We start from the raw sequence: 20843 nt of genomic DNA, 5'->3' as shown, positions 1-20843 counted from the left end.
GGAGGGGGATTCTGCCCGGTCTGTAGACTCCCAGGGGAATGTGAGGAGGGGGATTCTGCCCGGTCTGTAGACTCCCAGGGGAATGTGAGGAGGGGGCTTCTGCCCGATCTCGAGACCCCCAAGGGAATGTGAGGCGGGGGCTTCTGTCCGATCTGGAGACTCCCAGTGGAATGTGAGGAGGGGGCTTCTGCCCGATCTGGAGACTCCCAGTGGAATGTGAGGAGGGGGCTTCTGCCCGAACGCGAGACCCCCAAGGGAATGTGAGGAGGGGGCTTCTGCCCGATCTCGAGAACCCCAAGGGAATGTGAGGAGGGGGCTTCTGTCCGATCTGGAGACTCCCAGGGGAGTGTGAGGCGGGGGCGTCTGTCCGTTCTGGAGACCCCCAGTGGAATGTGAGGAGGGGGTTTCTGCCCGATCTGGAGACCCACAGTGGAATGTGAGGAGGGGGCTTCTGTCCGATCTGGAGACTCCCAGTGGAATGTGAGGAGGGGGCGTCTGCCCGTTCTGGAGACTCCATCAGAAGTCTGAGGAGGGGGCTAACTAAGCTAGGGTCGGAGAGGGGGTGAAAAGTCTTGTCGCAGTGCCAGACGTTGGGGGGGGGGTCGGGGGGGGTCGGTTGCTCTCTTTCCCCCCCTCCCCAGCCTGAATTTTGGCTCAGGCCCCTCTATGTACTCCCCCTCCCCACCCGGCAGAAGAATGGAGGGGGGGGGGAGAGAGAGAAAGGGAAAGGAAGGGGAGGGGGAGCGCGTAGTAGCCGAGCAAGACGAGCGGAGGGAGGTGGAAGCCTCAGACTGGCGAGCGCCGCAGCCCTCCGTCGCCGCTCCTGCCGCGCTCCCTTCTTCTTCTTCCTCCTCCTTTGCCCTTTGCCGCCCCCTCCTCTTCCCCGCCCTCCCCTCCTTCCTCTTCTTCCTCCTCCTCCTCCTCCTCTTCATCTTCCTCCTCCATCCGGACTCCCAGCGACCCAGGTAGGTTCCCGCGTCCCTTCTCGGGAGAAAGTGAAGCCCCCTCCCCACAAAAAAAAGAAGGGTTTTATTTTGGGTGGGTGGGTTCAGCCTCCTGGGTCGTTGCAGGGGATGGGGGGAGGAGACGTGATGTGGGGGGCAGAGGGGGTTCCAGGACAAAGTAGGCGAATTTGGGGCGGTGGGTAAAAGAGAGGGGGGTCTCCCAATTCCTTCTTTCCCTCCGTTTCTCCCACTTTCTCTTTCCCCCCTTTTTCTCTCTCCTTCTGCTGCAGGTGGGCGCCCCTCTTCTCCGCCTGCTCCCTCCTTCTGTCTCGCCCCATCCTCATCCCTGTCTAGCGGGGAGGGGGGAGGAAGGAAGGGGGCTACAAGTTGGACAGGAGGGGGGGTCCCCACGACCGCCTGCACTCCTCCACCCGCCGGGGTTTCTCCTTCCCTCCTTCCCAAGTCCCGGAGGAGAATTCCCAAAAGGCTGGGATTCCCCTCCGGGCGGGGGGGGGAGATTTGGTAGGGCTGGAGGGGGGCTCTTTCTCCCCCTCCACTATCCCCTACCGGGGTCTTCCCCCCCCCCCCCCACATCCAGGCTCAGTTGCCCCCCTACCCGAAGCCCCCTGATTAAGGATTTCAAGCACGCAGCCACCGCTTGTAAATCTACCCCGGGAGTCTCTTTAAGACTGCAGAGCGGGGAGGGGGGGGGGAGAGGGGGGGTCTCTAGGAGGGAGGAGGGGGCTTTGGGAGACCCCTGCCCTGGCGGGACGGCGGACGGGGGTCTTCCCCCCTCGCCTTCCCACACCCCCAGCCCAGCATCCTCGAGGGGAGGCTGGGCGAGACAGATGAAGGGAGGGGAGCGCGCCTGGGTCACGTTTGCTGGCTCGCTCCGGCAGACCCTTCCTCCCAATTACCCCCCCTCCCCTTTTGCGGGAGAAACCCCTCTGCTCTCCCCCAACCCAGATCAATAGCCCCCCCTCTTCTCTTCAACATCTTCTCTAACCCCCCCCTCACTAAATAACCTCCCCCCCCTTCTGGGCTGCATCCCGACCTCCTGGAGCCCCCTCCTCATCAATCCGTCTCTGGCTACATCCTTACCTCCCCCCCAATCTGACCCCTCAGCCTGCTTTTGCCCCTCCAAAAGGGGATTTTTGTTTGGGGAGGGGCCGCCGGCTCTTGGGGGGGACCCCCCTCCCACGAGACTGGCCTGTCGCACCCTGCCTGCAATCAAGACAGCCCCTTCCCCTTCCCTGGGCCAGCTCCCCTCTATTGGGACATCTTCCCTCCCCCCCCCATGGGGTGGAAGAGTGAAGGGGAGCCAGGAGGGGTCCAAACTCCATCAAACTGCCCCCTCCTCATTTATTCCCACTCTCCGGCTGCCCACCCCCCCAAGTTAAACATCTCTGTGATGGGGGTAGCAGTGCGAAGGGGAGCCAGGAAGGGTCCAATCTCCCCCCCCCAACCTATAAAAATATCCCTTTCCAGGATACCACACAACACCATCAAACAGCCCCCTCCCCATTTATTCCCGCTCTCCTGCTGCCCCCATTTGATGATGATGGGGATAGAAGGGTGAAGGGGAGCCAGTAAGGGGGTAATCCAATCTCCCCCCCCCTCAAAAATATCCCTTTCCAGGCTACCACACAACTCCACCAAACAGCCCCCTCCCCATTTATCCCTCTGGGATGGCAGCTTTTCTTTCCCTCCCATTCCTTACTCCCCCCACCCAGGAAAACTGCACTCTTCTTTGCTCCTTCATTTCTTCTGGAGTCAATTTTCTGATGGGAAAAATAAGATCCATTGGTAGTTCTCTAGGTGGTTGTTATTGTTGTTTTATTAATAACAATATTATTATTAATATTATTAATATATTTTATTCATTAAATATGAAGCTCAGCCAACTGAACATTCAATAATAATAATAATAATTACTATTATTATTATACTTTATTTATTAAACATGAAGCTCAGCCAACTGAACATTCAATAATAATAATAATAATAATAATAATAATAATAATAATAATAATAATAATAATAATTATTATTATTATTATTATTATTATTATTATTATTATACTTTATTTATTAAACATGAAGCTCAGCCAACTGAACATTCAATCATAATAATAATAATAATTACTATTATTATTATTATTATACTTTATTTATTAAACATGAAGCTCAGCCAACTGAACATTCAATCATAATAATAATATTATTTATTTATTTATTTATTATTAGCACTTATATACCGCCCCCTCTCCCGAAAGGGACTCGGGGCGGTGTACAGTCCGTATTAAAAAACACCAAATAAAATACATGTATGCATAGGAGGAGGATAAAATAGACCAAAACTGTACAGCTAATAAATAAACAATATAAAATTTAAAATATCATACAATTTATACACTATCCCTCTAAAAGCCAGTAAAAAGTATATGCCAGGGGGGGGTAGACGTTGTAAATTATGCCAAACCAGCCAGTCGGAACAGGTGTGTCTTCAGTTTCTGTCGGAAGGAGCGGAGGTCGGTGGTAGTTTGAATGTCTGGGGGGAGGTCATTCCAGAGGGTTGGGCCCATCACAGAGAAGGATCTACTCCTAGGTGTCGCCCGCTGGCATTGCCTAGCGGACGGCACCAGGAGAAGGCCCTCCCTGTGTGAGCGGATAGGTCGCAGGGACGTGTGTGGTAGGATGCGATCCTGCAGATAACTAGGTCCTCCGCCATGGAGCGCTTTAAAGATGGTGATCAATACTATTATTATTATACTTTATTTATTAAACATGAAGCTCAGCCAACTGAACATTCAATCATAATAATAATAATAATTACTATTATTATTATTATTATACTTTATTTATTAAACATGAAGCTCAGCCAACTGAACATTCAATCATAATAATAATAATAATTACTATTATTATTATTATACTTTATTTATTAAACATGAAGCTCAGCCAACTGAACATTCAATCATAATAATAATAATAATTACTATTATTATTATTATACTTTATTTATTAAACATGAAGCTCAGCCAACTGAACATTCAATCATAATAATAATAATAATTACTATTATTATTATACTTTATTCATTAAACATGAAGCTCAGCCAACTTAACATTCAATAATAATAATAATACTTTATTTATTAAACATGAAGTTCAGCCAACTGAACATTCAATCATCATCATCATCATCATCATCATCATCATCATCATCATCATTATTATTATTATTTATTTATTCATTAAACATGAAGCTCAGCCAACTGAACATTCAATAATAATAATAATAATAATAATAATAATAATAATAATAATAATAATAATAATAATAATAATAATAATAATAATAATAATAATAATAATGTGGTTAATCTTTGGTGAGATTCACAGCCTTTGGGGCTGGTTGGTACCTCAACAGCTCGAGTCCTAACCAAGGACCTAGGAACTGTTAAGGTAACATCAGAGGATATAAGTTGTTCCAAGTAGGGTTTGTTTTTTGTAAAATCAGGATGTTCAAGTCTGATAAATTTATAATTTCCAAATAGCGAGGGAGCCCTTTAGGTATGGCTCCAAGGGCTCCAATTACAATTGGGACAGCACACAATTTCTTTTTACACAGTCGATTATTATTATTATTGTTGTTGTTGTTGTTGTTATTATTATTATTATTTTTAACCCCCGATCTGCGTCTGGGAATAACTAATCCTAAACAATCCACTTTGATTTGGGGGGGGGGGGTGGTCTCAAAGCGAGGGGAAGCAGAAACCCTACCAGGCAGAGAGAAGGAAAGGAAAGGGGGGGAAAAGGGGGGGGAGAAGGAGGGAAATAATGAAAACAAACAAGACTAGCGGAGGATGAAATGTGAACATTTGGAAATCTGGGGGGCTCATTCACTCAGGCCCTGAGGAGACCCCGGGCGGGTGGAGGAGGGGGGGGAAAGCCGTGCCAAAAGATCTGTTGACGGAGGGAAATGAAATTGGCAGCTCACAAACAAACATCAGGAATGTCTCTTTGGAGGGGAAGGGGGCTAAAATGAAGGCGGGGAGGGGGGGTGGGGGGAATGAGAGGGATTTGGGCCTGGGGTTTCAAGGAGGTGGGCTTCTGCTTTCAGGCCGGAATGAATGAAGAAGATATCCGTTGCTCTTTCTCTCTCTCCCTCCCTCCCTCAATCCCTCCCTTCCTCCCTCCTTCCCTCCCTCTCCTCCCCTCTTTCTCCCTCCCTCAATCACTCCCTTCCTCCCTCTCCTCCCCTCTTTCTCCCTTCCTCAATCCCTCCCACTGAGTCTCTCTCCCTCCCTCTCTCTTTTTCCCTCCCTCAATCCCTCCCTCCCTCTCTCCCTTTCCCTCCCTTGCTCTCTCCCTCTCCCTTCCACCCTCTCCCTCCACTCCCCCTCAGTTCCTCTCTTTCCCTCCCTCTCCCTCCCTCTCCCTCCCCCCTCTCTCCCTCCCTCTCTCTCCCCCTCCCTCTCCCCCTCTTTCCCTCCCTCAATCCCTCCCTCTCTCTCCCTCCCTCTCTTGCTCTCCCTCCCTTGCTGTCTCCCTTCCACCTTCCCCCCTCCCCTCAGTTCTTCTCTCTCCCCCCTCTCCCCCTCACTCTCCCTCTCTCTTTCTCCCTCCCTCAATCCCTTCCTCTCTCCCTCTTGCTCTCTCCTTTGCTCTCTTTCTCCCTCCTGCAATCCCTCCCTCCCTCTCGCTTTCTCCCTCCCTCTCTCCCTCCCTCTCCCGCTCTCCCTCCCTCCCCCCTCCCTCCCCCTCCTCTCTCTCCCCCTCCCTTTCTCTCCCATCACTTTGACTTCCAGGCCGGAGAAAGCTTTCCTTAGCAAGGTCTGGGGGGCGGGTATTGCTGGGGTAAAAAAGGCAGGGGCAGCGGTGGCTGGGACGGAGCCCTTGGCCGGTGAAATGGGAGAGTCGCCAAACGGAGAGAGAAGGCCCTGTCAAAACGGGCTTCATTGAGGGGGTGGGTTTGAGGGTCACACACAAAGAAGGGCTTCGACCGCAGGGCTTCAAACAGACCAGAAGTCCCTTTCAAGCACAGCAAGTAGCTCCTGAACGTTGACTGGGTCAGCAGTGAAGGAAGGGGAAAGAGGGAGGGAGGGAGGGAGAATGGACAAAAAGCAGAAAGGAGAAAGGAAAGGAAAGGAGAAAGGGAAGGAAGGAAGGAAGGAAGGAAGGAAGGAAGGAAGGAAGGAAGGAAGGAAGGAAAGGGATAGAAGACAAGAAGGAAGGAAGGAAAGGAGAGAAGGAACAGGAGGAAGTGGAAGGGGAAGAGAGAAAAGCAGAAAGCGAGGAAATGGAAGGGAAGGTGAGGGAAGGAAGGAAAGAGGAGGAATAGGAACAGGAAGAGAGAAAATAGAAAGGGAAGGGAAGGAAGGATGGAAGAAAAGGATGGAAGAAGGGAAAGGGGAGAAGAAACAGAAGGAAGAGGAAGAGAGAAAAGCAGAAAGTGAGGAAATGGAAGGAGAGGGAAGGAAGGAAGGAGGAGGAATAGGACCAGGAAGAGAGACAATAGAAAGGGAAGCGAAGGAAGAATGGAAGAAAAGGATGGAAGAAGGGAAAGGGGAGAAGGAACAGAAGGAAGGGGAAGAGGAACAGAGAAAATCAGCAAGCAAGGAAATAGAAGGCTAGGGAAGGAGACGGAAGGAAGGAAGAGGAAGAGAGAAAAGTAGAAAGGGAAGGAAAAGGAAGAATGGAAGAAAAGGATGGAAGAAGGGAAAGGGGAGAAGAAACAGAAGGAAGGGGAAGAGGAAGAGAGAAAAGCAGAAAACAAGGAAATGGAAGGCTAGGGAAGGAGGAGGAATGGGAAGGGAGAAAAGTAGGGAGGGAAGGGAAGGAAGAAGAAAAACAATGGAAGAAAAGAAGGATGGAGATGAATAAGGGAAAGGAGAGAAGGAGCAGGAGGAAGAGAAAAGCAGAAAGCAAGGAAATGGAAGGGAAGGAAGAGGAAGAGAGAAAAGTAGAAAGGGAAGGAAAAGGAAGGAAGGAATAGAAGGAAGGGGAAGAGGAAGAGAGAAAAGCAGAAAGGGAAGTGAAGACAGGAAAGAAGGGAGGATGGAAGAAAAGGATGGAAGAAAGAAGGAGAGAAGAAGGGAAGAGAGACAAGGAGCAGAACGAAGGGGAAGAGGAAGGGAGAAAATCAGGAAGGAAAGGGGAGGGAAGGAAGGAAGGAAGGAAAGAAAGAAAGAAAATTAGTTTTACCTCAGCTTCCCTCCCGTTGTCCCCTCCAATCCGACCTCAAAGCCCTTGTTATCATTCACCGTGGGGGGGGGGGGGGAGAAATCCTCTTTTCACCCAAAGTAGCTTTTATTTCTTAAACGGTTTTGCGGACTACTTTGAGTATCGGCCAGTCAAAAACGCCTTCCGCCTTAGCAAGAGTCTCTTTCCTTAAAAGCTAAATAAAATAATTGGCTACTCCCAAGCTGTGATGTCCAAAATACACACACATACACACACAAAGAAAGAGCTTTTGTAGCTCTCTGGCAGATTAAAGCCTTCGGAGTGTAGCTGAGCCCAAAAGACAAAATAAAAGAAAATAAAATTTCAGTTCCCTGCCAGATACATTCCCGCCAGGTTTCCCCTACTTGTAAAAGAATTTGTTTAAAAATAAATAAATAGAGAATAGGTCCAGTTAAGGCAAATAACTAGAGGATGGGGGGAAAAAATCACATGTAGGAGTTTCCTCCCCTCCAAAAAATAAAGGCAGCTTGCTTCTGCCCTCCAAAACTCCCAAAGAGATTTACTCTCAAATTAATTTCCTCCATTATACAGCAGCCAGGCATTAGCGAGGAGAGGAAACGAATCCCTAGGTGAAAAAAATAAATAAAATCAAATAAAGAATCACGTGCCCGAATTTTTTTATTTTTTTTATTTAAAAGGTTGGTTGTTTCTGCCCTCCAGAATTCCCGGAGAGATTTATCCTCAAATTAATTTCCTCCGTTATAACCGTCATGGGCCAAAGGGCCACCCCTGGCAAAAAGAAAATAAATTCTTCCTCTGGGCAAGAAAGCTTGAAGTTCCCCGTAGAAGGGGCTTCGGACCACTTTTTTAGTTGTATTTTATTTTTTGAATGTGATGGTTCTTCGTTTTATTCTTTGGGAGGGGAAGAGATCTTGAAAAAGGCTGGTTTCGCGGCCCTTCGGGTGGCTTGGATCCTTCCTCAACGTTATCGCGAAAAAACAAAATATTAGAAGCAGACTATGAATCCCTGGCCTTCCGGACATGCGCTTTGCTCGCGCATGCATCGCTGTGCATGCGCCCGGCTTCAAAAATGTGGCTAAATAGGACGGAATAGAGTGGTAAGGATTTCCATTACCGGTTCGCGCAAACCGGTCCGAACTGGCTGAATACCACCTCTGAATTGAGCCTTGGATTTTTGCTGCTAAGTGAGACATTTCCTGAAGCTCACAAGTCATAAAAGGGCCCTAGTTGCCCATGTTGGCTCAGGGATTCTGGGAATTGAAGTCCACAAGGCATAAAAGGGCCATCGTTCCCCATGTTGGCTCAGGGATTCTGGGAGTTGAAGTCCATAAGTCATAAAAGGGCCCTAGTTGCCCATGTTGGCTCAGGGATTCTGGGAGTTGAAGTCCACAAGGCATAAAAGGGCCATTGTTCTCCATGTTGGCTCAGGGATTCTGGGAGTTGAAGTCCACAAGTCATAAAAGGGCTCTAGTTCCCCATGTTGGCTCAGGGATTCTGGGAGTTGAAGTCCACAAGTCATAAAAAGGTCATAGTTCCCCATGTTGGCTCAAGGATTCTGGGAGTTGAAGTCCATAAGTCATAAAAAGGTCATAGTTCCCCATGTTGGCTCAAGGATTCTGGGAGTTGAAGTCCACAAGGCATAAAAGGCCCATCGTTCCCCATGTTGGCTCAGGGATTCTGGGAGTTGAAGTGCACAAGTCATAAAAGGGCCCTAGTTCCCCATGTTGGCTCAGGGATTCTGGGAGTTGAAGTCCACAAGTCATAAAAGGGCCATCATTCCCCATGTTGGTTCAAGGATTCTGGGAGTTGAAGTCCACAAGTCATAAAAGGGACCTAATTCCCCATGTTGGCTCTGGGATTCTGGGAGTTGAAGTCCACAAGTCATAAAAGAGCCATCGTTCCCAATCTCTGGGTTAGAAGTTGTGACTTCTCCTCCATCCTCTGTCTTTCATGGTTGATTCTAATCTGGGTTAGTGGCCTGCCAGATCTCATTAAGACTGAATTAATTTGAATTAAAGGCACAGGAGCCTTTAACCCGAATTAAGGAATTTTGTCAGGGTCTTTCTGTTTTGTACATACAATCAGTGTCACTAATTCATATTTAATTCCTGCACTTGAATTTTCACATGCAGGAGGGTTTGACCCTCGAAAGCTGACCAGTGAAAATATTTTTCTCAACCATTCGTTTAGTAACCGTTCAAAGTTACAACCAGGGGTGGGATTCAGCCGGTTCTGACCGGTTCAGTTGAACAGATAGTTTCAACCTGTGTGGGAGCCTGCTCAGCCACCTGGATCCAATCCCATCCTATATTGCTGAGTTTTTCGCGGCAGTGCGTATGTGCGCAAGGCGCCCTCCCTCCCTCCCGCGCGAGCACCTGCGCTCACATTTTTGATTCTGGGCGAACCGGTTGTTAAATTATGCGAACCCCACCTCTGCTTACAACGGCCCTGAAAGAAGTGACTTACGACCGGTTTTCACACTTACGACTGTTGCAGAATATCCGTGTTCCAGGGATTAAAATTTGGATGCTTGGAAACTGGCATGGATTTCCGACGGTTGCAGCGTCCTGGGGATCACGCGATCCCCTTTTGTGACCTTCTGGCAGACAAAATCAACGGGGAAGCCGGGTTCCCTTAACAACTGTGTTACTCGCTTAACAGCTGCAGGGATTCCCTTAACAACGGTGGCAAGAAAGGTCGTCACCCAACAGCCATCTCGCTTAGCAACAAAAAAAGGTTGGGGCTTAATTGGAGTCGCAATGCGAGGAAGGCATGTTTTTGAGGCCAGGTGTTCTGAACTAGGCTTCCCAAGAGCATGAAGCAAGCTCCTTGTCCCGACTAAAGCCCGTTTTATTCATTGACTGTGAATTCTGCTCCTTCCCATCCAGCAAAGTCTTTCGAGGGAGGATTTACAGTCACCGACCTTCTCTGGCTTGGAGAGTTGCCAGGCCGATCTCTGCAAAACTTGGCCAGGAGTCTCGGAGAGTCACGAACCAATGGAGCGAACTCCTGCAAACTCCACTCCCCTTTTGCTCCCTCTTTTATTTCCTCTGGGAGGAGCCATTCATCGTCCCCCTGTGTCCTTACTCCCAAGTCGACCCCTGTTCTTTAGCTGTTCCCTTCGTCTGGTGACTGCGCATGTGCACACTGGGAACAGGCTCCAGCTGTTCTTCTGCCTCACTGATGTCTGATTCCGAAGGCAGCTGATAACTGTCGGACGGCTCTGTCCCCCTCTCTGCCTCTGACACAGAGCCTTCCCCAGATTCCAGGACTGGCCCATCGTCCTCCCTAACCTCCTCACTGTCCGAATCTGCCACAACACAGTGGTAACAAAATGTGAAACCCACCACTGGGGCAGGTAGTTCCCCAGGAATGGGATCTCCCTCATAAAAGCTTTCGCCGAAGTTTCTTTCCCACCATCTTGGAAAGTGCCCTGCTTCTCCAGAGTTGCCTCAAGTTTTCAAGACAGAAAAAAATGGGCTTTTCTGCTCTTCTGCCCCAGCCTTCAAATCTCACCGATCTTAGAAGCAGCTTCTTGTAATTTAAACGCGTTCATTTCGAGCTGCAGATTCAATCAACCCTTCTTCCTTCTTAGCACAGTTTCTCATCCTTTGGGCAATATTGAAGATGCGCCAACTTCAACTCCCAGAATCCCCATGCTGGCTGGGGAATTCTGGGAGTTGAAGTCCACCCATCTTCCAGCCGCCAAGGTTGAGAAGCACGACTCTGGATACTTGGGTGTTCAACTCACGTATTGGCCAGTTAAACTAGGCCAACTTTGTTAATCCCGAGCGGACTTCAACTCCCAGAATTCTGACTGGCTAGAGCAGGGGCCAGCAAACTGTGGCTCTGGAGCTGCATGTGGGCTCTTTCCTCTCTCTGCTGCGGCTCCGTCACCGGTCGCCGCCACAATTTTGAGAGGAGCTTCCGGTGGGAGTGGGGGGAGGAGAAGCAGAGTGCGCCAGGAGAAGACTGTATGGCAAGGGGAGGGTTTTCCAGTTGTCTCCACAATTGATAGGGCTTTTGGTTAGGACAGGTAGAGGAAAAAGTACGATGCGCTAGGAGGAGACTCTATGGTGAGGGAACTGAACTTCCGCTCAGCTCCAGAATTGAACAGGGAGCTTCCGGTTAGGACCTTTGTGACTCCCGGTGTTTTCTTTTCCTTGGGAAACGGTTCCAAATCGCTCTTTGAGTGTTTACGTTTGCCGACCCCTGGGCAAGAGGATTCTGGGAATTGAAGGCCACCCGTCTTAAACTTGCCGCCTCTTTAAATGAAAATTGCAAAAATTTCTGGGAATTAAAGTTTCTCATCCTTTGGCAATATTGAAGATGCGCGGACTTTACCTCCCAGAATCCCCATGCTGGCTGGGAGTCTTAAACTTGCCGCCTCTTTAAATGAAAATTGCAAAAATTTCTGGGAATTGAAGGCCCCCGTCTTAAACTTGCCCTAAACTTGCCCACTCTTTAAATGAAAATTGCAAAAATTTCTGGGAATTAAAGGCCACTTGTCTTAAACTTGCCCACTCTTTAAATGAAAATTGCAAAAATTTCTGGGAATTGAAGGCCCCCGTCTTAAACTTGCCGCCTCTTTAAATGAAAATTGCAAAACTTTCCGGGAATTGAAGGCCCCCCGTCTTAAACCTGCCCACTCTCCAAATAAAAATTGCAAAAATTTAAGATTTTCAGCGTTTGAAATCTTTGCACCCGGAAGAAAAGAAGTGCGCTTCTTTTTCGGCTTCAACAAACCTTATCGAGGTTGGGTCATTTGTCCCATCATGCTTTGCAAGGTGGCAGGGACTTCTGGGAAAGCACTGTCTGATCACGTCAAGGAAACGGAAGACGGGCAGCCAAGGATGATCCTGGGGTGCGCTCAGCGGTGGGTGTCACATTTTGTTACCGCCGGTTCGCTGTGCGGCCACGCACGCGCCTGGCCTTCCTTGCATGCGCTTTGCTCGCGCAAGCCCTTTCAGCGCATGCGCCCGGCCTCAAAAATGTGCCTAAACAGAATGGCATACAGCCCACCCACGATTTTCACTACCGGTTCAGCGAACCGGTTCGAACTGGCTGAATCCTACCTCTGGCTGAGATATCTGACTGTGGGAAGGACAATTTTGGGTATGAGTTCATTCGAAAAGCGTAGCGCCCCTCTCCCCGGACTCATTTTTGTGTTGAATGTTTTAGGGGTCTACAAAAAGAGGGGGGTCTTTCCTGGAAGCCGGGACCTCCAAAGGTCAAAAGCAGGTAGTCCTCGACTTACAACGATTCATTCTTTTGAGGTTACCACGGCACTGGGGGAAAAAAACCTTTTCACACTTAACGGCCGGTGGCGCCATTCTCCCGTGGCCCCGTGATCGAAATTCAGACGCTTGGCGACGGACTCGTGTTGACGACGTGTTTGCAGTCTCGCCCCGCGATCCCCTTTTGCGACCGTCCGACAGGCAAAGTCAGCGGGGGAAGCTTCACGGCCGTGTTGCTAAGTCAACGGCGGCGATTCACTTAACAGCTGGTGCAAGGAAGGTCGTAAAACGGGGCAAAGTGGACTGAGCAGCTCTTGATTAACGACAGAAATTGGGAAGGGTCCCTTGTGGTTGTAAATCGAGCACTGCCTGGTTTTTTGGGAGGTGGGTGGGGGGAAATGTCGGTCAGAAATGGACTCGTTTTTGCAGCAAATGTTTAGCTCGTGTTGCTCCCACCCAGCTTGTCCTTGACTTATGCCCATTTTATTTAGTGGTCGTTCCAAGTTACAACGGCACTGAAAAAAGACACTGAGGACCGTTCCTCCCGCTTACAACCCTCAGTGTCCCCGTGGTCACATGAGCAGAATTTGGGTGTTTGTCAACGGGCACGTATTTATGACCAAGGTCGCATCTCGGATCTTCTCAGCTGGCTTCCGACAAGCACAGTTGATGGGGAGGGGGGAGGGACTGGATTCACTTAATGACCGTGTGATCCTCTTACCCAGTGGGGTGATTCACTTAACGACCACGGGGGGGTAGACAGATTGTAAAACCAGGTAGGCCGCGTGACGCCTATATTTTGTGACGGAACGGGCAGGCTCCTGTTGTAAAACGAGGACTACCTGTCCTTCACGGTTTAGTGTCCAGATGAGGTGCCTCTGAGCCTGCGCAGAGTGCATTCTCCTCACCCAAGTGCCTGACTTGGCACCAGCCACCCCCACCCCAAAAAAGGCTGGTGCCAAGCCAGCACTTGGGTGAGGAGAATGCACTCTGCGCAGGCTCAGAGGCAACTCATTTGGGGGTGCACAGTATCGTTTGGGGGGGGGGGGTTCAATAAAGACCTCCCCACTGATTTTGAGGAATGAAAAAGGGGGTCCAAAATGGAAAGTTTTCCCCTTCTCCTCCCTCCCCTCCTCCTTTTGCTCCTTTCCCCGCTGTTTATCTTCCTTCCCGATCGATAAAAGGAAGCCAAGTGGCAGACTCCGCAGTCGCCGGGGATGAATGGCGGTGATTATAAGCTGTTTGCCCACCGAGACGGAGGGGGTGACCCTGGCACTCTTGAACGGCGGGCAAAGGCTGAGGGGGCAGAGAAGGGCAGGCCGTCAAGGGGCTCTAGAGGCTCATTAGGCAGGAAGAGGGGAGGGAGGCAGGGAAGGGGGCAAGGGGGTTTAAGGGGAGGGGAGGAGAGGGAAGGAGGGAGGAAGGAAGGTGAAACGGAGGGAGGGAGAAGGGAGGGAGAAAAGAAGAAGGAAGGAAGGAAGGAAGGAAGGAAGGGAGGGAGGGAGGAAGCGTGAAATGGAGGAAGGGAGGGAGGAAAGGGGAGGGAGGGAGGAAAGGGGAGAGAGGGAGGGAGAAGAAGGTAGGAAAGTAGGTGAAAGGGAGGGAGGGAGGAAAAGGGAGAGAGGGAGGAAGGTGAAAAAGAGGGAGGGAGAAGGGAGGGAGAAAAGAAGGAGAAGGAAGGGAGGGAGGAAGGGTGAAATGGAGGAAGGGAGGGAGAAAAGGGGAGGGAGAGAGGAAAGGGGAGAGAGGGAGGGAGAAGAAGGTAGGAAGGAAGGTGAAAGGGAGGGAGGGAGGAAAAGGGAGAGGGGGAAGGAGAAGGGAGGGAGAGAGGAAGGAGAAGGAAGGAAGGGGAGGAAGGGAGGGAGGAAAAGGGAGAGAGGGAGGGAGGGTGAGAGGGAGGGAGGAAGGAGGAGGGAGAGGAATGAGAAGGAAGGGAGGAAGGAAAGAGGGAGGGAGAGGAAGGAGAAGGAAGGAACGAAGTGAAGGAGAGGAAAGGAGAGAGAGGAAGGGTGGGAGGGAGATGGAAAGTAGAAGGAAGAGGGGAGGAAAAGGGAGGGAGGAAAAGGAAGGTGAAAAGGAGGAAGGAAGGAAGGAAGGAAGGAAGGAAGGAAGGAAGGAAGGAAGGAAGGAAGGAAGGAAAAATGGGAAGGGAGGGTGGAAAGAGGAGGGGAAGGAGATGAAATGAGGGGAAGGAAGGAAGGGAACGACAATGGGAAGGAGAGAAGGCCCAGCCAGGTGGCAGCACTTAACCAACCTCCGATAATCTCAACAGCCTCAGCAAAGGTGGATTCCTGGTCGAGTCCTTGGATGGGGGACCACTAGGAGAGTTCAGGATTGTAGGATAGTCTGCGAAATCATACTCTTATTCCAGAAAAAGACATTCGCAAACCTTCTTGCCATTCAAGCCAAAGAAATCACAGGATCATTGAACTCGATAGGAACTGAGCTGGATTCAAAAGGGGTGATGATAGTCCCTTAATCCCAGGGTGCCCAGCAGTCTTAATCCCCAATTCTCCTGGGACCCCAAACCCCAGTTCCCTGTTCTGACCTAGGCTTCCCGAGACAGTAAAACTCACACGTTTAGTCTCAAAAACCTCTCTTTTTATTTCAACGGCTGTGAATTATGTCCATTCCCAGCCCCGAATGAGTCACAAATAGTTTGTCAAGAGTCCGACAGAAGTCTGCCATAGTCCTTCGGGATAAGGCTGATAAGCACCCACCTTTCTCTCCCTTGAAACGCTGCCAAAGACCTAATGGGCAATTAGCTTTGCAAGGCCACAAGGAGCACAGAGTCAAAACGAAGCTTCAGAGTTTAAAACCGACCACCACGAACAAAGTTGCTTCCTGCAAAGGCTCATGTGTCTTTGCTCCTCCTTTATGTCTTATGGGAGGGGCCAATCACCTCCAAGCCTTACTCACGAGTCGCCCCTTTTGTCTTGCCTTCTGGCAGCTCTGCGCATGCGCGCACTGGGAACAGGCTCCCCTTGTTCCTCTGCCTCGCTGATGTCCGACTTTAGAGGCTCCGGAGGCAGCACATAACTCCCAGATGACCCTGGTCCCATCTCTGCCTCCGACGTAGAGCCCTCATCCGAGCCTTCCCCAGACTCCAGGACTGGCCCATGTTCCTCCCCAACCTCCTCACTCTCCGATTCTACTGCCAGCTCTGCAATCCACAACAATCCCCAGCTCACAGTCATCTCAGTCTAAACATAGTTGTGTGAACCCGGCTGCTCAGGCCAGAAACAAGCCGACATTCCCCACCTAACCCCTCCCGAGGGCCTTTCTTTTTCCCGCGAATCAGAGCTAGGCAATATGGTTTTCCTTCACCAGGAAAGACGGTTTCCATCCGATTTGATGCACGGCACCTGTTTCAGTGTGGATATATATATATATATATATATAAGCTGCTGCTTCAGCCAACCAGCTGTTAACCAATCGGCAGAGTTGCCAAGCCTCCGAAAAACAGTTGCTGGACTCGTAAATCATTCCCGGAGAGTCTTTCACAGGACTTTAAACCCGGGTCCAAGCTGCGGATTCAATGCTCCTTGCGGTGGTTCCCAGGGGGGAAGATTTTGGGTGTGTGTGTGTGCTGAGGCTGCTTTCTCCCCGATTTGTGTCTCTCTTTGCGGGGGTCTGCAGATTGCCTGTCTGTCTGTCCATCCATCATTTCATTTTATTTTTTCCTCCTTTCTTGTCTGCAGGACAGCTGGGCGGAGGGGGAGGGGAAACCTGACATGAATGCAGAGGGAGGCCAGGAGGGTGGGAGATAGCGAGGATGGGTTTTGGGGGAGGGTTGCAAGGGGGGGTGGTAGACGGACAGACCGGCTGCGCCAGGATGAGATAAATAATCCACACGGATGGATGGATGGATGGATGGATGGATGGGCAGGTGGGCAGACGGCAGCTCCGATGAATAGCAATAAGGGCCCTCGCTGGAACAGGTGGGTGATGGACAGGTGAACAAAGCGGGGAGGGGAGGCGCCGGAGGTCCCTGTGGACGCACAGAGTGGGTGTTGAAAGGGAAAATAAAAACCCGCTGCGGAAAAACGAGTGTGCGTGTGGGGAGAGGGAGGAAGAGGAAGAGAAAAAAAAGGAAAGAAAGCTCACAGAGCCTTGGCTTGAGATCCGTGGAGGGTCAGAAGCTGGGGGAGGGTGGGTGTCCGGATGCGGGCTCGCTGGGGAGGGTTGCGAGGCAGAGCCTCAATGAGGACTGGTGGCTTTATTGTCAGTTGGCTTAAGTTGGGTGGTTGGAAAGGAGGCCGAATTAGGGGCTTCTAATGGGAGATACAAGGGATGTGCTGGCTCAACGGCTATGACGCTGAGCTTGTCGATCAGAAAGGTCGGCAGTTCGGCGGTTCGAATCCCTAGCGCCGCGTAACGGAGTGAGCTCCGGTGACTTGTCCCAGCTTTGGCCAACCTAGTTTGAAAGCACGTAAAAAATGCAAGTAGAAAAATAGGAATCACCTTTGGTGGGAAGGTAACAGCATTCTGTGCGCCTTCGGCATTGAGTCTCGCCAGCCACATGACCACGGAGACGTCTTTGGACAGTGCTGGCTCTTCGGCTTTGAAACGGAGATGAGCACCGCCCCCTAGAGACGGGAACGACTAGCATATATGTGCGAGGGGAGCCTTTACCTTTACCAGTTGAATATCTATGGAGAGTAGATATTCTGTTTTGCAGCTACTCAGATTGTTGGCCGAGCAGGGATAAAAACAGCCAGGGAAATAATTGAAACGTGGGAAACTGCCCTTCGTCAATCAACCGGCTTATCAAGTATTTTGCATCCACAACAAACAACAGCCATCAACACCCAATCAAATAACTAAAAAGCCATTCATCTATTCATCTGTCTGTCTCTGTCTATCTATCTATCTATCTATCTATCTATCTATCTATCTATCTATCTATCTCCACCCATCCATTTACCCATCTATCCATTCTCTCGCTTCATTCTGTGTGTGTGTGTGTGTATATAAATCCATCCATCTATCATCTGTCCATCTGTCTTCTCTGTCTGTTTATATCTATCTCTTATGTATCCGTCCTTCCATCCATCCACATATCGATCCATCCATCCTATTTATCCATGCATCATCTATCTATATCATCTCTATCTCTATCTGTCTTCATCCATTCTTTTTCTGTTTCTTTCTCACTCTCGTCCATACAGTACTGTATGTATACATCCATCCATCCAGTCTATCATCTATCTTCATTCATTCGTTCTGTCTCTTTCTTTCTATATACAGTATGTATCTCTTCCTCCCTCCCACCCTTCCTCCATCCAGTCAATCCTCCTCTCTCTCTCTCTCTCTCTCTCTCTCTCTCTCTCTCTCTCTCTCTCTCTCTCTCTCTCTCTCTGTCGTCTGTCATCTGTCATCTGTCATCTGTCTATCACCGTTCTCTTTTTCTGTTGAGCAGCCAGAACCTTGCTGGATGCTAATCCAGAAACCAAAGGCTCTCGGTTGCAACCTTTTGGCGAGAGAGAACAGGGGCCTCGCCCTGAGTCATCGGTTGGAAAACAAACAGAGGGGGAAAAAATGCTGAGGGATCCATCTGGTTAGAGGAGAGCCAACTTCTGGGAAATCAATCTTGCTGGAAATTATCTCTCTGGGACCCTTCATTTTAGGAGAAGCAGCTGAGCCCCATCATTGCAGGAGGAGCGGAGTTCAGGCATCGAGCAGGAATACACATGAGAGAGAGAGAGAGAGAGAGAGAGAGAGAGAGAGAGAGAGAGAGACGCTCGGCGGCTGGTTGGCTCACGCTAACCATAGAATCCAAAGATGCTTTTAATTGTTTGCGCCCCTTTACAAACGCAAAGATTCATTTCTGTAGATGACGTAGCGGCTTGCAGAAATAAAATCCCCAGTAAATTCCCACGTCATTGGTGACAACAAACAAACAAACAAATGTCTTGGCGGGCCCCATACCACTTGGGGTCCCCAACGATGGACGTCCTCGGGGCTGTTCAAAAGAGCGTCAGAGCCGGCAACAGATTCGGACAGTGAGGAGGTTGTGGGGGGAACCTGGGCCAGTCCTGGAGTCTGGGGAAGGCTCGGATGAGAGCTCTGTGTCGGAGGCAGAGAGGGATCCAGGGCCGTCTGACAGTTATCAGCTGCCTTCGGAGTCAGACATCAGTGAGGCAGAAGAACAGCTGGAGCCTGTTCCCAGTGTGCGCATGCGCAGAGTCGCCAGACGAAGGGAAAGGCTAAGGAACAGGGGTCGACTTGGGAGAAAAGCCACAGATGGAGGATGAATGGCCCCTCCCAGAGGAAATAAAAGAGGGAGCGAAAGGGGAGTGGACTTTGCAGGAGGTCGCTTCATTGGTTCATGACTCTCCGAGACTCCTTGCCAAGTTTTGCAGAGATCAGCCTGGCAACTCTCCAAGCCAGAGAAGGTCAGTGACTGTAAATCCTCTCTCGAAAGACTTTGCTAGATGTCGCTCCCATAGGGAATATGAGAGGAGTGAAAGGGGAGTGGAGTTTGCAGGAGACAAGTAGTTCGCTTAATTCAGTGATGGAGAATCTTTTTTGGCTCCTGTGCCAAAAGCGGGGGGAGCGCAGGAGGGTCATGGATGGGCATGCCACACCCATAATGCTATGCATGTGACACCTCCGCCTGCGAATGTGCGCACTATCCTGCTTTTGGCACGGTTTTCTGGCCCTCCCCAGGCTCCAGAGGCTTTCTAGGAGACTGGGGTGGGTGAAAACAGCCTCCCCTGCCCGCCCCCCCCCCCCCCGGACACTCTCCAGAGGCCTCAGGAGCTTCCCTGAAGGCTCTGGAGGGCAAAAAAACAGTCCTACAGGGAACCTGGAAGTTCGGGAATTGTGACTTCCGGTTTGTCTGTAGGGCTGATTTTCACCTTCCGGAGACTTCAGGGGCCTTCAGGAGACTTCCCTGAAGGCTCTGGAGGGCAAAAACCGCCCCTACGAGCAAACTGGAAGTGACTTCCGGTTTGGCCATAGGACGTTTTTTTGCCCTCCGGAGCCTTCAGGCTCAGGGAAGGCTCCGGAGGCCGAAAAATGGTTGTACGAACAAACTGGAAGCCTCTTCCTGAACTTCCGGTTTGCTCGTAGGGTTGTTTTTTCGCCCTCCGGAGGCTTCAAGGAAGCCTCCGGAGGGTGAAAAACGGCCTCAAAAGAAGGCCGAAGTCAGCTGGTCAGCACGCGCATGCATGCTGGCCAGCTGACAGGGCAGCGCCTCGCGTGCCCTAACCAATGGCTCCGTGTGCCACCTGTGGCACGCGTGCCATAGGTTCACCATCACAGGCTCGATTGGTTCGTGACTCTCCGAGACTCCTTGCCAAGTTTTTGCAGATCTCAGCCTGGCCGCTCTCCAAGCCAGATAAGGTCTGTGACCGTAAATCCTCCTTTGAAAGTCTTTGCTGGAGGTGAATGAGCAGAAGTCACCAGAAATTAATAAAAGGGTTTTTTGTTGGGGTAAGGAGTTTGCTTCGTGCTCTTGGGAAGCCTCGGTCAGGATAGGGCCAATCCTATTTCTACAAGGTTGATGTTCCCCAGGGAGGGAGCCACCACCGAGAAGGCCCTTCTCCTCAGTGCCACTAGAGCAGGCCTTTCCAAATCTGGCAACATTTTGTGGACTTCGACTCGACTTCAAAGTCCACGAGTCTTAAAGACCCCTGCCCGAAAAGGACTTCCTTATCAAGAAGGACCAGTGGTGGGATTCAAATAATTTGACAACCAGTTCGCCCAGCGTCAATACAATACAATACAATAGTAGAGTTGGAAGGGACCTTGGAGGCCTTCTAGTCCAACCCCCTGCCTAGGCAGGAAACCCTATACCGTTTCAGACAGATGGCTCTCCAACATCTTCTTAAAGACTTCCAGTGTTGGGGCATTCACAACTTCTGGAGGCAACTTCTGTTCCACTGGTTAATTGTTCTCACTGTCAGGAAGTTTCTCCTCAGTTCTAAGTTGCTTCTCTCCCTGATTAGTTTCCACCCATTGCTTCTTGTTCTACCCTCAGGTGCCTTGGAGAATAGCTTGACTCCCTCTTCTTTGGGGCAACCCCTGAGATATTGGAAGACTGCTATCATGTCTCCCCCAGTCCTTCTTTCTCTTAAGCTAGTCAGTTTGGCTGTCGTGGAAGGCATGGCCCATTTCCATTCTCCAGATCCACCATGCATGTAGGATGAGCCTCCAGCAACAGCCAACCTGACCCTGGGCGAACCGGTTGTTAAATTATACCCCTCCCAACGTGGTTTCCTACTGGTTCGGACTGGTTCGACCGAGTAGCTAGTAACTCGGCCTGCCATTCCCCCGAACCGGTTCTATCTTTGGCGACGCCATCTTGATTTTGGGTTTTGCGCTTGCGGACAACAATCTTCATTGAAAAATGGTTTTTTCCCCCCTCTTCTTCTTTTTTGAATATTTTTTTTAATTTTTGAATAAACACAAACAGACGAAACACAACAAACACCACAAAAATATCT

General features: G+C 50.1%; 1 protein-coding gene across 1 annotated transcript in view; it reads left to right on the top strand.

The window, feature by feature from the left end:
- Positions 1-809: 809 nt before the first annotated feature.
- Positions 810-20843, top strand: part of CDH24 (cadherin 24) — a gene marked incomplete at its 3' end in the record, with an annotated part of 48352 nt that continues 28318 nt past the window's right edge. Inside the window, exon 1 of the mRNA XM_081969591.1 lies at positions 810-965. The remainder of the gene's footprint in view (positions 966-20843) is intronic.

Source organism: Natrix helvetica (assembly GCF_964273705.1).
Source record: "Natrix helvetica genome assembly, chromosome: W".
In the NCBI taxonomy this organism is placed as follows: Eukaryota; Metazoa; Chordata; class Lepidosauria; order Squamata; family Natricidae; genus Natrix; species Natrix helvetica.
The sequence above is the reverse complement of the archived record's forward strand: the minus strand, read 5'-3'. Positions and strand labels throughout refer to the sequence as shown.